The sequence below is a fragment of the Canis lupus genome, chromosome 11, assembly GCF_048164855.1.
Source record: "Canis lupus baileyi chromosome 11, mCanLup2.hap1, whole genome shotgun sequence".
NCBI lineage: Eukaryota > Metazoa > Chordata > Mammalia > Carnivora > Canidae > Canis > Canis lupus.
The window spans coordinates 37,557,734-37,574,046 of NC_132848.1; the positions used below are offsets into that span (position 1 = coordinate 37,557,734).

Here is a 16,313-nt window from a genome sequence, read left to right on the forward strand (position 1 = left end):
ATGAATAAATGATGCCTGAACACATTGCTACATGTAAAGAATGCTATCCTGACAGAACGTGTGGATATCAGGAGTCTTCTTTCCAGCTCACCCAACCATCATCACCCAGTGATGACCAGAATATGACTCAAATTGGCTTCGCTGGTTAATTATCTGGTCTATTAGATCATTCCCACCAGTGCGTGACTGTTTGCTACAGGCATGGGAGTCCTCCTGAATCTCTGCGAGCACTCATAAAGCCGCGGCTCCGAGGTGCTGAGAGCTGGCACCTGCCTGCACCAGCAGAGGGTCCACTGGGTCCCCTGCTGCATCTGTGCTCGCTCGGTGACAGAGCACAACAGGCCCAGCAAGGTTCTACTGGGGTGATCAAGCACGTGTTCTAAATTACACGCCCCAAGAGACCCCACTCACCCAACCATGGTCTGCAATCTTGATTCATGTTCTTATTTAAAGAAATACTATTGATAACCTTTTGCCATTTCTACCTCAGTCTTTTAGAAAATGTGCAAAACAGAAAATCACGTATTTTCAAAGCCCTGAGGCCTTAAATGATGAAGATAATCAATAATGTCTCTTGTTTCATTCTTAATCAGCTGAATAAGTATGATGACTGTGACCATTTCATGTGTAAGCATCTACATCCTTTCTTGATAGCATAAAGTTTTGGATTTTTCAAAAGAAGGAAAAACACTTGGGGGGGGTCTGCTACGTCATCCATATTCAGCACCTGTTCTGATTTTTCCACCTTTCTTTCTAACTTTTGGCAATATCAGTGTCCTTCTCTAGTAAATTTAAAGTCTCCATTTAATTTCCATTAGAGTCTCATTCATTTGGGGAATATAAAAATTAGTGAAAGGGAATAAAGGGGAAGGAGAGAAAATGAGTGAAAATATCTGTGAGGGTGACAAAACATGAGAGACACCTAACTCTGGGAAACAAACAAGGGGTAGTGGAAGGGGAGGTGGGTGGGGGGTTGGGGTGCCTGGGTGATGGGCACTGAGGGGGGCACTTGGCAGGATGAGCACTGGGTGTTATGCTAAATGTTGGTAAATTGAACTCCAATAAAAATTTTTAAAAAATAAACATAAAAAAATAATAATTTCTATTAGAAACAAAGTTGTATGTAAGATAATCTCTATCCTCAAACACACTTATCAAAATGACCAAGCTAAAAAGTCAAAATTATACACAGGATACTTATTTCCTTTTCATTTTCCAGGTTCCTAACTCAATAATTTTTAGTGATTTCAATTTACCACAAGCCATCAGTGTGGGCATATAAATAACTGAATCTGAACATTTGGGTTAAAGTTCTCATTTGGGAACCTATGTTACCTGGACTAACCATTGACATTGGTCAAGTAAATTGGGTAAATACGGCTCTGCCCAACCTCCCTACCCCAGTCCCAAACATTTTGTCTCTGTGTCTCTCTTAAGCTCTTTACTTTCTCATGTGTGAATTAACTTGCATGTATCCAGGACAGAGAGGACAAGATGGAAAGGGAGAACGTAGAAATCCAACTTCAACCTGCTGCTCTATTCCTCTGTGTGTCAGTGGGCTCAGGGGACAGAAGGGCAGGAGAAGTTATTATATTCTTGTAAAAGCTGGGTTTTGATGTGGACAGAACTGGAGGGTATGATGCTGAGTGAGATAACTCCATCAGAGACAGACAATTATAGCATTTCATTCATACGGGGAATATAAGAAATAGTGAAAGAGATTATAAGGGAGGAAGGGAAAACTGAATGAGGAAAAATCAGAGAATTTGTTTAACTCTGGGAAACAAACTGAGGGTAGCTGGAGGGGAGATGGGCAGGGGGATGGGGTAACTGGGTGATGGGCATTAAGGAGGGCATGTGATGTGATGAGTGCTGGGTGTTATATGCGACTGATAAATTATTGAAAACTATATCTGAGACTAATGATGTACTACTATATGTTGGCTAATTGAATTTAAATTAAAAAAATAATAGGGATGCCTGTGGGGCTCAGTGATTGAGCATCTGCCCTTGGCTCAGGTCATGATCCTGGGGTTCTGGGATCAAGTCCCACATCGGGTTCCCTGCATGGAGCCTGCGTCTCCATCTGCCTATGTTTCTGCCTCTCTCTGTATCTCTCATGAATAAATAAATAAAATATTTAATAATGATAGTAAAGGTCGGTTTTTTCCTAATCATTTAACATGTGAGAAAAAATGGACAAATGCTAAAAGGCAATGTCCTTTCAAAATGTTTGTGTTTCAGACGTGTTCCTGATTATCTACTGGTAACTAGGGCACAGGGGTGCAGGGGCTCCCAAAAAGAGCAGGCTCAGTCACTTACCACTGACAAAATCCAAAGACAGAGACAGGAGTGGTGGTGAAACAAAAAAGCCAACACAGGAAGACCGCTCACTAATGTCTTAAAGACCATCTCCAAAGTGCTAAAAATACGTCCAGGTGTATGTCTGGAAAATGTGGGACAAAGGATGGTGGGTATATGCAGATGGGAAGTAAAGGTCACCGCCCACCTGCTGCAGGGTCAGTCGTTAGGGTCTGGCTGGCTCAGGGCAGTCCTTAGTGCCTGAGGGGTAGTTTCAGTTCCTGTCAGGGGTGCTTCACCCACGGGTCTTCTGCCTGAGTTAAGAGAGAAACTGGAAAGAACTTAATAAATTAGGAAGTGGAGACTGAGGTCAAAATAGAGGCGGCTGGAGTCCTCTTTATACTTATTTATAAGAGAGAAATGTGGAGTTACACAAGAGATATAGAGCTCTCTGGAATGTGACGGGGTCCAGGTGGGTACGTGGGGTACGACCGGGTCCAGGTGGGTACGTGGGGTGTGATGGAGTCCATGCAGGTATGTGGGATGTGATGGGGTCCTGGCAGGTACCTGGGGTGTATTGGGGTCCTGGCAGGTATGTGGGGTGTGATGGGGTGCAGGCTGGTATGTGGAGGTTTGTGGGGCATATGGCCATTTTAGTGTCAGGGGAGAGGGGAGAGATCTGGGGTCAGAGCCTGCTGTCGCTGTGCAGGGAGGAGGGAGAAGGACAGGATGTGCACTGACATAGGAATATGGCCCAGAATGATGCAGCAGCTCCCAGGCCTGAGGCCAGCGCAGTAGGGGGTCCTTGGGTGACCAAGTCTTGGTCCGTGGAATCTAATGCTGATTTAGTCTGTTTGGCCCTCCACTCCCCAGAGGCTGGGTGGGCCCGGTAGAAGCAAGGTTCCCGCTCTTTAAATAGAAATCGCTGATTCTACAATTTCCAAGTGGTGTGTTTCAGGGTAGGACGTCAGGAGCCAGGTGCGCGTGTCAGGGGTGCTGCGGAGGGGTGACCCTCGGGGCGGGTGCCGGCCTCTCAGTGCTGGGAAAGGCCTCTAGATGGTGCAGGTGAGTCTGCCGGAGGGAAGGCCGCCCTGCGGGACGCCGCACACTCGCAGACGGGACGCAGCAGTCCAGGAGCAGTTCCCGAACTGCCTTTTGGAACAGGAGGAAAGAGGGGCGGGCAGCGCCGAGGAGCCCTGCCCCGGGCAGCCGGGCCGGCCTCAAGGGACGCGGGCCACCTGCTTCTCCAAGCGCTGCCGGAGGCCACCTGTGAAAGCTGGTGGCCCCGCAAGGGACCGTGCCCGCCTGTCTGCACAGACCATCTTCTGCCTGGATTAGAAACTGACCCGCCAGCAGGTCCAGGTTCCAGGTAAGCCTTGGTCCTTCTCTTCGGGTTTTCTGAACTCTTGAGTTGTTGGAGACGGAGGTGTCATGACTGAGAAACGGCCTGAGTGCATTTTTGAAATGCGCGTCATTTTTGGGTTGCGTTTGAACAAGCTTTACCAATTACTGTGCGTCTGCACTACCAGGTCTGAGATCGTTTCTTTGTTTTCAGGAAAACAGTAGAAACCCCATTTTGCTCCTGGTTGCACGTTCGGTGAGTGAGCTAAATCCTAGGTGTGTAGCTGGCTTTCAGATTTTGGCTCCCGAGACCTCGGGTGTCTCCGAGACCATGATAAGTATTTCTGAGGTTTGCCCCAAGCTCGGCTCCTGGGGAACGCAAGCAGTAGCTGGGACCTAGCTGTATACCTGCGTCCCCCTGAGTTACCTGCGGCACCCGAGACACCTTCCAGGTACACTTTTGAATCATGCCTGAGACCCAATGCCTCAGAGATCCGTTTTGGGGTGCACAGTGGGGGAAGTACGTACTGCTGATGATTGAGGCATTTCTTTCCAGCCAAAAGGCTGCTCAGTGCTCTGACGCATCGCGGACTGGTTTGGGCTCCCGCACAGGAGCCAGCTCAGATTCTGCAGCATCCTGTACCTACAACTGCTCTTGTGTTGCGGGCTTGTGGGCTTAGGGCAGAGTGAAAGGGGGCAGCTGAGCAGGAGGGCAGCTGCCGATGTGGGCCCAAGGGGGCAGTCAAGACACTAAGGTTCCAGAGCTCACTGACAGGGGAGCAGAACAGAAGCCCGTCAGTAGGGGCATTTGGGACTTGGTGGGAGACACAGGACACCACGAGGCTGGAGTGAGGACAGAGCAGAACCCGACCCCACCTTTTCTGCTGTCCAACTAGCCACTGCTCTGTAGCTCTGAGGTTGCATGTCTGAGACACTCTCTAAGAATGAAATGGCAACTAATTCAAAATATTAACAAGGTAAAAAGCCATAAGGGACTAAGGAGAAAGGAATCAATTCAAATAACTAACCTAGAGACTATTTCTTGCCTGACTTGATGCTCTGAGATTTCAAAGGTATGGCCATTTAAAGTTACTTTTTGACAAAGTCCATCAAAAAGAGAGATCCTCATCGGAGTTGGGTGGCATTTGTCTTGGCGATTGCCCAGCAGAGAGAGGATTGGGGCCCTGCTCTGGGCTGGGTCAGCAGGGGCCTCTGCTGTGCCTCCTCCTCATCCTTCAGTGAGCCAGGCTGTACCTGGGAATATTAATTTGTGAGCATACAGCAGAAGGGCAATCCTGGAAGCACATGGCTTTGGGAGGAAAAAATAAATAAAATTTCCTTGAAATGTTTGATTCTTACTCTCTGGCCATTACCTGATTTCTAGAAGTAAACAGGATTTCCATTTTGTTGAAGATACATATTTGCAAAGCTCAGAAGTGTCAGGGGCTCACCCTTTCTTAAGCATCAGCATGTCCCCATACCCAGCAGAGCACCTGCCATAGGCAGCAGCCCAGTGTTTGCTCAGGGATGTGAAGACAGACCTGGTCTTACCCCCTATTTCACACAGTACAAACCAAATTGACTCTTTTAGCTGAGGAGTATCTTCTCATCCAAGTTCCTTAGGTCCCAAACGAGCACAGGTGGAAGCCAGGTCACCTAGTCACCCTTCTCTATCTGGGTGAGTGAGTTTAGTGGTTTCTAAAAGATGAAGTTCATTCTCAAGGAATTGCCCAGGAACCCAGTGGCAAAGACTCAAGTAAATTTGAAAGTCAAACACAGGAGCTATGAATAGGATGGCATTTGGCAGGCCATCCTGGTGCTCAGCTTCTCCCATCGCCTTCCCTTCCCAGCCTGCCCAGTGTCCTGCCTGCACGCCTTCCAGCAGCTTTCCTCCAGACCCTGGTTTGCTCAATTATCCCGGAGGACACCTGCCTGCTCACCTCTTTGATGCTGTTTGAGGCTCTGCCTAGCTGATTCCACCCCCCAGCAGGATCATTAATTAATTTATATTACACTCACTTAGCACATTAGGTCAATTAGGAAACTGAGGCCCCAGCCCTGTCTCAGAGTGGTGCCCATCACAGGGGGTGATACAGTCCATCCTGAATTCCTATCTTGGGGCAGGACTTTGATTCAATCTCCAATTATTATTTTCCCATAGAGTGAAGAAGAGAAGATAAACTGATGTGCCATCGTTTAACCTTTGCCTTACATTTCTTGACCACTTTGCAAGTATTTTCATGCATTTCTTCCCTACTTTCCAAACAAGGAAATGGAACCTTAGAAAAGCTAAATGGCCTGCCCAACCCCATATGGCCAGTAATGACCACCATGCCAACAGTAGCTCAGGGCATCATGCTGTGTAACTTGTGATTAGGAGGGCCGCCACCAGAACCTCTGTCCCCTGCCTCTGCGGCGGACACTCTTGCCTCTGTTAGGATGTGTGGCAGTGGTTCTGGGACAGCCGCCCGCTAGAACTGAGGGTAGTGAGAGCAAACTTCTGCCTTTTGAGGAGCCCAACCCTCATACCCCACTGTTTGCTGGCCGCCGTCCTCATCAGAGGCAGGGCTCAGGAGGAAGCAATCTCCCCTCCATTCCTGTGAGCCGTCCCCATGAAAGCTTATAGTATGGGAAATATAGTGGTGGGAAATACAAAGTTGCTGTTCGTTTCTGGTGCAGAGTCGAATGTAGGTGATCTCAGGAACCAAGAGAAATTTCCAAATGGCTTTTGGGGTTCAGGCATCCCAACGATTTCTTGGCCTCTGCTAGTACAAATGAAACTAGACTGGGATCCCTGGGTGGCGCAGCGGTTTAGCGCCTGCCTTTGGCCCAGGGCGCGATCCTGGAGACCCGGGATCGAATCCCATGTCGGGTTCCCGGTGCATGGATCCTGCTTCTCCCTCTGCCTATGTCTCTGCCTCTCTCTCTCTGTGTGACTATCATAAAAAAAAAAAAAAGAAAGAAAGAAAGAAAGAAACTAGACTCTACTTTTTCACCGTTATCTGTCTTGAGGTCATCACAGAGCAGTGCCCAGGGTGGGTAACCTGTGCAATCAAAGGATCTCAGCATCAGGGTGGGCCGTTCATTTGCTGGTAAACAAGGGATCCTGCAGTCCAAGGTGCCTTCCATAGCACATAGTGGGAACTCAGTGAAAGTGCAGTTGACCCTTGAGCAACACAGGTTTGTACTATGTGGTTCCACTTATATGCAGATTTCTTTATAAATACAGTACAGTACTATAGATGTGTTTTTTCTTCCTTAGGACTTTCTTAATAACATTTTCTTTTCTCTAGCTTACTTTATTGTAAGAACGCAGTATATAATACAAATAATATACAAAATATTTGTTAATCAACTGCTTGTGTTATTGGGAAAGCTTCTGGTCAACGGTAGGCTATTAGTAGTTAAGTTTTAGGGAAGTCGAAAGTTCTTTGTGGAGTTTTGAGTGCTCAGGGGTTGGCCCTCCTAACCCCCACGTTGTTCTTAGGTCAGCTGTATGTCCAATGAATGAATGAATGAGATCCTTCTAAGAAAGGTGACCAGTTGTCCTGATCACAAACTGGGGAGCAAGGGACTGCCTAAGTGAACAAGCAAACAAATTCCAGTTCGCAAAGCTACCCTCTCTGAGTGCAGAGATACGTGTTATTTCTTCAAGGGTGGGTGCCCACAGATGTCAAACACACTGGCTACACGGGGGAACAGACACAAACTAGTGATGCCGGAAGCTGGCCTCCTGTGCCCAGGCCTCCTCCAGTAATGCCCAGAGCTCTGCATTCAGTTTCCTGTATAGTTAAAGGCCACTTCTGACAAATCAGATCACTGTGGAAAGCAGATGGGTGGTAATGAGCCTTGCGTAGGGAAATGCATTTGTGTTGATAGCCACAGCTGTGCCACCCACCAAGCTTATATCATCCCCAGTCACTTCCCAGGACAGTAAATCTGACTGTGCTCAGCACGTGGCTGGAAGGTGCCTTGGCTTGTGAGTCCCAATAGAATCAGCAAACAGAGGAGGAATAGCCACACTCATGTCATTACGAGTAGTTGCAAGGCCTGAGGTGCATGGGAGGCAAGCTCAGCTGTGGTATTTCTAGATCCCTTAAGACTGATATTGTTAAAAGATACCATTCAGTGGTTGTATACAAGCAACTAAAAGGTGAGCCCAAATACTGAAATAAGATATTAGTCTCTTGAAAATAATAGGGAGATAATTCTGCCAACAGCACTCTAATCCTGACAAAAGGTGCTTTCTTAGGAGATGAAGAAAGACAAGTAGATCTAGACTACAGATGAAAAATGGTGGGCTGGGCGGGGAGGGTCACAGATTTGACAGCTGTCCGATCATTACCAAATCTTTTCTCTTGAAGTTTCAATCTTGCTGTCTTGCCATATTCCCAGTTCCATATTTCTTAAATGTCAGGCACAGAAGAGAGATGAAGGTAGGATTTTATGTTGGTTTTAATATACGTTCATTCAGCAAATCTTTTCTGAGCACCTGCTCCATGGTGGATACTTTGAGGGGACATAGTGATGCAGTGGTACCATTCGTGGGTGAGGACATGAGATGTCCCTGTTTCGTGGAGCTTACATCCTAGTGTGGAAAAGGAAGCCATCACACAGTGATACAGATGTAGTTCTGGGTGAATCCAATGCCATGAAGAAACAAATAAGCAGAGGAAGCAGACAGAAAACACTGGGGGAGGGGGCCCCTTGAGAGCATGTTATCTGAGTGAAACCCTGAGTGAAGTAAGGGAGGGGACTCAAGGGAGGGGGAGGCCCCAGGATGCGGATGAACTCAAGACATGCCAGCACCAGCAGGAAGGTGCTGTGGCTACAACAGAGGGAAATATAGGAAGAGCAGGAGATGGGAGGAGAGAGCCAGGAGCCAGAGCATGCCAGGCTAGAGGCTGTGCTGAGAAGTCTGGGCTTTCAGTGCAGGCGGTGGGAAGGCAAAGGAAACCATGTACTAACTTGGGCTGAAGTCAATCATGAGTATTCATGCCCCATACCACTCGAGGACCCTCAGTGCCCACCACAGGCCATTTGTTATGTTGTGAAACCCACCCCCACCTGCCATGAGTCAGGTCTCCAGGTGTTCTCTTCCTGAGAGGACTGGTCTAGCTAATGTGTAGACAGCAGGGCAGACAGCAAGGCAGGCAGCAGGACAGACAGTAGGGTGGGCAGCAGGGCAGACAGGAGGGCAGACAGCAGGAGAAGCTGGAAGGATGGTGGAATGATCCCTTTCAACCCATAATCTGTTCCCTCTGCAATTAACAAATGACAAAGGGGTCTTTTCTGAGAAAAGTTTTAAAGATTCCAACTAGAAACACATGCTTACAGTTTTTAATGTCTCCAACTCGAAAAGAAAGCCCAGAACATCTTATGGAGTCCCACGTTGCCTCCGGCCCTGTGCACCCGACGTGATCCTCCTGCATGCAGACAGCCCAAGCCAGTTCCGCTCACCCTGTTTGTCATCTGGAGAGAGGGACAGGCACTTCCTGGCATTGGGGAGCATGGAGCTGGGCTCTGCTCATGCAGCCCCGCGCCCTGACCCCGAGTCATGAAGCCTCTCTTCCAGGCGTGCTGTTAGGGATCCAATGGAGAGATGGATATCACAGCAGGTTTGGCATGCCACAGCTATCTGTGCATTGTGCACAGCCCCCGGAGCTAGGGAGAACCCTGGCCGCTCAGCCTGGTCAGCAGGTAGCTCAGCAGCACCTGGCAGGTTTGATTTCCTTCCAAGTGACAGAACTATGGAGAAGCATCAGGATGGGAGGCCAGCCTAGAGGGAGCGATCCTGTGGCAGGGAAGCCCAGGGCACTGAGAGCGCAGGGATGGGTCAGGAGGCCAGAGGTGGGGTGCGCTCTGGGCTTGGCATCTGGCTGGGCTCCTGATGTACAGCGAGCCCTAGACCACAGAGGACGGTCAGATGGGATGCACACATCTTTTGCTTTGGCTGACTTTGTTTACCTGGCAAATATGGTTTTATGGTTTAATATTTTGATTGAGGCTTTTTGTTCTTGTAAAACAAATGTTACCTCTGTCCTAGAAAAACCATGATCCTTGAGAATACTGAGATGCACTGAACTTTCTTCAAAGCATTTCCGAGGGCTTTCAAGTTTCATTTTCTTTAAGATTTAGTCCTTAATAATGGCTAGAAATGGCTGTTCCTAAATCTTCCTGTCCATAATGAAGAAAATACATTAGAATGGACACTTTGGGGATATGGCTGCTGGACACTCCACCCTCCCCAGAAATCCAGCATCCCTACAAAGCAGGGGCTGGGCAGCTGGGCAGGGCGGCACTTGTAAATGGCACAAGGCAAGTGTGCATCAGTAGGTTTGCAGAGTGGTTTTCTGCTTGATGGAGTCCTTCCTGGGTGATAAAATCTTCAGTAAGTATCATTTAAATTAGAAGAGCTTAGCTCATTCTCAGAGATTGGGAGACAGAGACCCATCCTTAAGATACGTAACGCGCAACAGATGTGTGATCTATCCTGGTGGCCTCTGGCAGGGGCCAACTCTTCCTACAGCCACTGTGATGTGAGCAAATGCCTTGGTCCCCCTCTAGCACTCATTTAAGCAATTTCTCTCCTCATTGTATGGACAGAAGAAACCAAGACAGGGACATGCCAGTGACTTGAGACACTTGGTTTTGAATCAAGTCTAAAAACCCAGAGACTGGACTTCCACCACCATCGCTGCCAGTTGGTTTCCAACGTAAGGCTTCCACATGAAATTCATTATCCAAACAGACCACACACAGCTCTCCAACTTGACTTCTGCAATTGGCGTGTGTGAGGGAAGCAGCGCTTGAGAATATTACCCTGATGATTATCACAGTCGTTGCTTTTGAAGGCAAATATTTATTTTGCAAGGATTGCAAAACTAAGAATAGTAGAATGTGGAGCTCCCTCATGTTTACAGAATAAACAGAATTGAGACACTGACAAATGCAATGTCCCTGGATCTCTGAGGAGCCAGCTGTTTGCCTTCTGCATCAATTAAACGAAAGCAGGGGCCTCTGGAGGTGCAGGTCTCCATGGGGCTGAGCATCTTCCCGCTCATCCCACTGGGTTCTAGGCAGGAGGATGTGGGGTTTGGGAGGGCATCCTTCTTGTTTACCCCTGTGGCCTGAGCAACACTTTTCAAGGGCCTCCCTGGAGGTTTTCCTTGTTAAATTAGAGAGGCCACTGCATTTGCCATAGAATAACAGCCTACAAATTTTGCTCGAGGTTTTGAAAGACGATCTAAAAGAAATGGAAGACCCAGCCCCTGTTCTTAGGGCTCATAGGGCTCAAAAGAAAGCCACATATTCACACACAAACAGAAAGATTCATATAAGACATAGAAATAAACAATATTGCACTGTAATCATGTGTTCAGTGTGTCTCCGGTGTTGCACTGAGTGGTGCTCTCTGAGGCCAGGAGCACATCTCCATGGGAGCACCCTTCTAATCCCTAGCACGTGGCACATCTGTGCCTCACATAGTAGATACTCAGTAAATGTTTATATAAAAGAACCTGTATGGAACACTTATGACCTTCACATTTGCATTTCATTCAATCTGTGTAACGATTCTGTGAAGCAGAAATTATCACGGTGTCACAAATGTGTGAGTCAAAGCTCAGAGAGGTGAAGTGACTTCCCCAAGAGCTTGCTACTGACAAATGGCAGCATTTCAGCCGAGGTTCACAGACCTCAACTTGGTGTCTTTTCCATGGACTCCTTCAGAGATCAGGTCTGGGGTGGGCTGTTGCAAATTAGATTGAAATTTAACTTTTTATCATAACCCTTTCAGGGGTAGGGTATAACTTCTTACCTAGGCAGATATCTAGACTCATCTCTGAGTCTCCCAGATCCTTTTTTTTTTTTTTAAGAGAGAGAGAGTGGTGGAGAAAGACAAAAAGAGAATCCCAAACAGACTCTACACCCAGCCTGATGTGGGGCTCGATCTCATGACCCTGAGATCATGAGCTGAACCAAAATCAAGAGCCAGCTGCTCAATGAACTGAGCCACCCAGGCACTCCTCATACCCCTGTTGGCTGGTCCTGGAGCCTGTAGATATATTATTTGGGGCAGCAGGATGCTGGGAGTCAGAGCAGAAAATAGAGTCTCTCTTTCCATCCGCCAAGGCCAAGAGCCAACCACGCAGCCACTGTCCTCACAATGTCAGTGTCAGAACTGCATGAGAGCCAACACAAGCCAGATCCACTTCAACTTCCGAGGCCTTTCTTCTCTGATATTGGGCTGGATGTGTCCTGTTGGGGTCAGACTGCAGTGGACACACCACAGGAGCTGAACACAGGGGCTGTGTGGAAGTGTGGGCTGGAGTGCAGCCTCCAGCATCCGTCAGACATGGGCCCCAGTCCGGCTTCTCCATGTGCTAGTGACGGAACTGTGGACAGTCATTGCTGGGTAACATCTGTCGGTTACCTGACAAAGGACAACAGTACTCAGCTTGTGGGATCATTGCACAGATTTAAGTGAGGTGAGGCAGGCCAAGCTCTGAGAACAGGACATCAGTGCTCTGCACACACTCGTGGGCTGAATTTAATACATCAGCTAGACCTTGGCTTATGAGTCATTCACAGTGGTTTGGTGAAGGTCAAGTCCATCTGAGGTGTCCATCTTTCCCTGGGACAACCTATCGATTTGGCTAGGATCCAGAATACCCCTGGAGCCCTGCAATAAGGGGCAGCTACACAGAGGCTAGGCAAGCATGCTGTCTGCTTGCTCCCTGCCCGTAACACCTGGACTGCACTTGGACCACACTGGCTTTCCTGCTGCTCCTCACACAAGCCACAATTCCTTCTGCCCAGAATATTCTTCCCCAGGATCCAGGTCTCTGCTAACAAGTCACCTGATCACAGAAACCCTCCCTGGCCCGGCTCAGAATAAAAGAGCGGCTCCCACCTCCAAACTCCTGTTTTTGGCGCTGATCATGAGATGACTCACTAGACACACAGTGTAACTTAGGGATCATCATACGTAAGTGAGCCTAGAACGTGGTGGGCAATCAAGTTTAGAATCTCATTTAGAAACGTGGATCGCTGCTGAGACCAGAGGCAGGTGTGCCTGTGTACCTGGGGATGGGGATTTCCTCCCTTGCTCTTGACAGCTTCACAAGGCAGTGTTCACCCTGCCCTGCCCTGCTGCGCTGTTGGGATGTGACTCTCAGGAGACTTCCTGGGACTCTCCCCTGGAGCTCAATGTGAAATCAGTGGAGCACGTAGAGGAGAGGATGGAGAGGAGAGGATGGAATGAGCGGAGGTTAAAGAACAAGTAGGAGGCGTAGCCTCAGCTGAATTTCAGGCGAGGAGCTCCAAAGCAGCAAGTGCCCCCTGCCCATACCCCTTCCTCCCTCCCCACCCCGTGCAATCTCACAGCAGCTGCGCTGCTCCGCACAGGTGTGTGCACTGTCACACACGCACACACACACAGCAGTCATGGGGGGCAAGGTACCACGCTCTGTCACAGTTGGGGGGCTGCAGCCCCCTCCCACCAGCCCCACCCCAAGGGCACATGGGCCACTCTGCCTCCCCGAATGCTGCCCTCACAGCCGACTTAGGGACCCATCAGGAAACACAGATGGTCAAGGTGAAGGAACTTCGTTCACGGGGCCAGTCATCCACTGAGAGCAGCACTAAGGGGACCACAGCTTTGCCTCCCCAAACCCGCCGAACTGTCCTTTCATGGGTTGGTGGCTGTTGCCTCCAATCGGCCAGAGGCCGCCGCTGGATCTTCAGTTCTTGCCATAATTCATCTAACCCTGGGTGGGTGCGGTGTCCAGGTCTCAGCAGCTTTGCCAGGCCCATTGCCTGGGCCTCCTTCCCCATCCTTTCCTTCTCCCATTCCTCAGTCACCCTGTTTGGGATAAATAGTGCCACCGAACTGTGCAGTCCCTGCATCAGGATTTACAATCACTGCTCCCCAGCCCCTGGCACCCTCCTCAGCTGGAGTACCACATGGTGTGTGTGTGTGTGTGTGTGTGTGTGTGTGTGTGTGTGTGTGTGTGATTCAACAATCAGAATAACTCAGAACGAGACCTGGACCAGGCTGAGGTGTGGAAGAGTGAGGGGCAGAAGCAGCCTGGTGTGGGTGCCAGCAAAGGAGCTTGTTGGAGGGACTGAGGCTCACCAGATGGAGGTAGCAAAGCTGGCTCTCAGTTTCCCCAACTGGATGATACCTTTACTTCCTGCACATCTGGAGTCTAAGATACAGATTCTCCCTTAACTCACAGCAAGAAAGGTCTGTTCCTTAAGTATGAGTTAGAGACTTGGGAAGCGTGATGAAGAAAGGTAGAGAGAGGACAGGAGGGAGGACCTCAGCCTCACTGGGTGGTTTAGTATCTGTGGTTTAGGTGAATCTCCTTTTCTACAACACCAAACACCTTTGAAGCTGGCACTTCTCTGCTTCCTAGGTAGACACCTGAGCCCTCCCTGGAAATGGACCATCTGCTCCTTGTGTGCACCCTCGCCCCGCCCACTGGAAACTCTTGAGGGTTAATAGTTTCCTTTTGGAAAACTTTCCAATTATATTCATCTGAGTTTACATTAGCTGCTTCCTTCTGTTCTCTGTGTGGATTATTCTCATGTTGGGTTTAATTTAACCAAATTCACAGCTGTGCTAACAAATTCGTTGATGCCCTTCTGCTTTCAGAATGAATTTTTCTGAGTCTTTTCTCTGGCTTTACTGATAGACTGTGAACATACTGAAACCTTCGGTGTCGGGCACTGGCTGGTGTTCCTTTTGCTTCAAAACCCGTTTCCTCTGACCATGCCTCACTGCATCTCAGATGCTAACAAGTTTAGTTTTAATATTTTAATGGTTAAAATTTATGATTTATAAAAATCACTATTAAACACAAAGAAACAACACAAAACATGTTTGTTTCTCTTAGTGCTGTCAGCCTCACAACTATTAGGAGGAGAGATCTGTGTGTTCTATAAACATGAAGATCCCCTGGAGGCCTACTTTTTAGAAATACATTGTGAAATTCTGAGTCTTCAAAATTATTTTAAACATGGAGTTTTGTAAAGACACCCAGAACCTGCCAATTTCAATATTTTTGATGAACTTTTTTTAATGAGCTTCTTGTATTTAATTAGACTTAACGAAAGGCCTGGCCACCTAGTAAGATGGTGGTTATTGGGAGCCAAAGAGATACAATGGGGTGTTCTAGGCCTAGAGGGTGTATTTACCCCTTAAAACACTACTCTGTACCCTGCCTGGACCCTTTTGTACTTCAAAGGCCAAAGATGGGTTTCTAAAAGAGGTTTCTAAATGAAGGCAGCGCCCCAGCAGGCCTTACCCAGAGGCAGGACTCATGCTTGCCCAGAGCGGGTTGTCTTCCTGCCCTGGCACTTCCCTGTGTGGACACCCTTTATCAGAAGAAGAAATGCCTGCAGCCCAATTCTGTCGGGGTAGGTTGGTTGGAGGTCTTCTATTAGAAATAGGCTCCTTGCCTCGGTGTCCATCGAAAGATGAATGGATAAAGATGTGGTTTATGTATACAATGGAATATTCCTCAGCCATTAGAAACGACAAATACCCACCATTTGCTTCAACATGGATGGAACTGGAGGGTATTATGCTGAGTGAAGTAAGTCAATCGGAGAAGGACAAACATTGTATGTTCTCATTCATTTGGGGAATATAAATAACAGTGAAAGGGAAGAGAAGGGAAGGGAGAAGAAATGGGTAGGAAATATCAGAAAGGGAGACAGAACATAAAGACTCCTAACTCTGGGAAACGAACTAGGGGTGGTGGAAGGGGAGGAGGGCGGGGGGTGGGGGTGAATGGGTGACGGGCACTGAGGGGGGCACTTGACGGGATGAGCACTGGGTGTTATTCCGTATGTTGGCAAATTGAACACCAATAAAAAATAAATTTATTATTTAAAAAAAAAGAAATAGGCTCCTTGAAGGGTCTCATCTATATCCATAGATGCCACGAATCCTGTCTATAGATAAGAATACACATATGCTATAGGACCCTAATCCATCATGCAGTATCATGTCTTGCATTTAGTGAGGGCTTAGAAAGTGATTAGTATGTATGAATGAGAGATTGAGCAAGAAAAGGAAACACAAATGGTTTTTCCCTCTCAGCGGGAGTTGTGCTAAGGCCCAGAAAGCTACTGGGCTTTCACAGATGCTAGAGCCCGTTGCTGCTGTCAGTTTCGAAAGTCTTGTATTCATTAGAGTCTTACAGACTTTTTCAGCAATGGAAATAACGAAGACTCTTAATGAGAAGGTAAATGGGTAAATGTGTGTCTTGAGGTTGAGGAAGCAGTACTGGGACTTTCAGATGTGCCAAGTCCTTCATAATAACCTGGAATCATTTTTTTACTTAAAGAATACTCAAAAAGGGCAAGATCCTCGGAGAGCCAATGACAGGAGGCCATGGACCTCTGAGGTAACACTGATGAGCCGTGAAGGCAGAGCTCTTGGCGAGCAGCCCAGGACATTTCAGGTATCCTTTCTGGAGACACGCAGGGGCTGGCCGCTGGCGGGCTACCAGCATCCTCAGGGCACCATCTCAGACTTGCTGTCATAGCATAGTCACCTGCATAGTGGCGAGCTGGTTCTTTCCTGCACTGAGAGGCAACAGGCATCCTCAGGTATCTCCTCACCTTGCCCCACACCCGGATCCACATTTCTTTTTTTT

General features: G+C 48.1%; 1 protein-coding gene across 2 annotated transcripts in view; it reads left to right on the forward strand.

Moving 5' to 3' along the window:
- Positions 1-3,388: 3,388 nt before the first annotated feature.
- Positions 3,389-16,313, forward strand: part of EDAR (ectodysplasin A receptor) — a 94,636-nt gene continuing 81,711 nt past the window's right edge. For both annotated transcript variants that reach the window (XM_072844316.1, XM_072844317.1), the window contains exon 1: positions 3,389-3,670. The gene's annotated coding sequence lies outside the window, so the exon portion shown is untranslated. The remainder of the gene's footprint in view (positions 3,671-16,313) is intronic.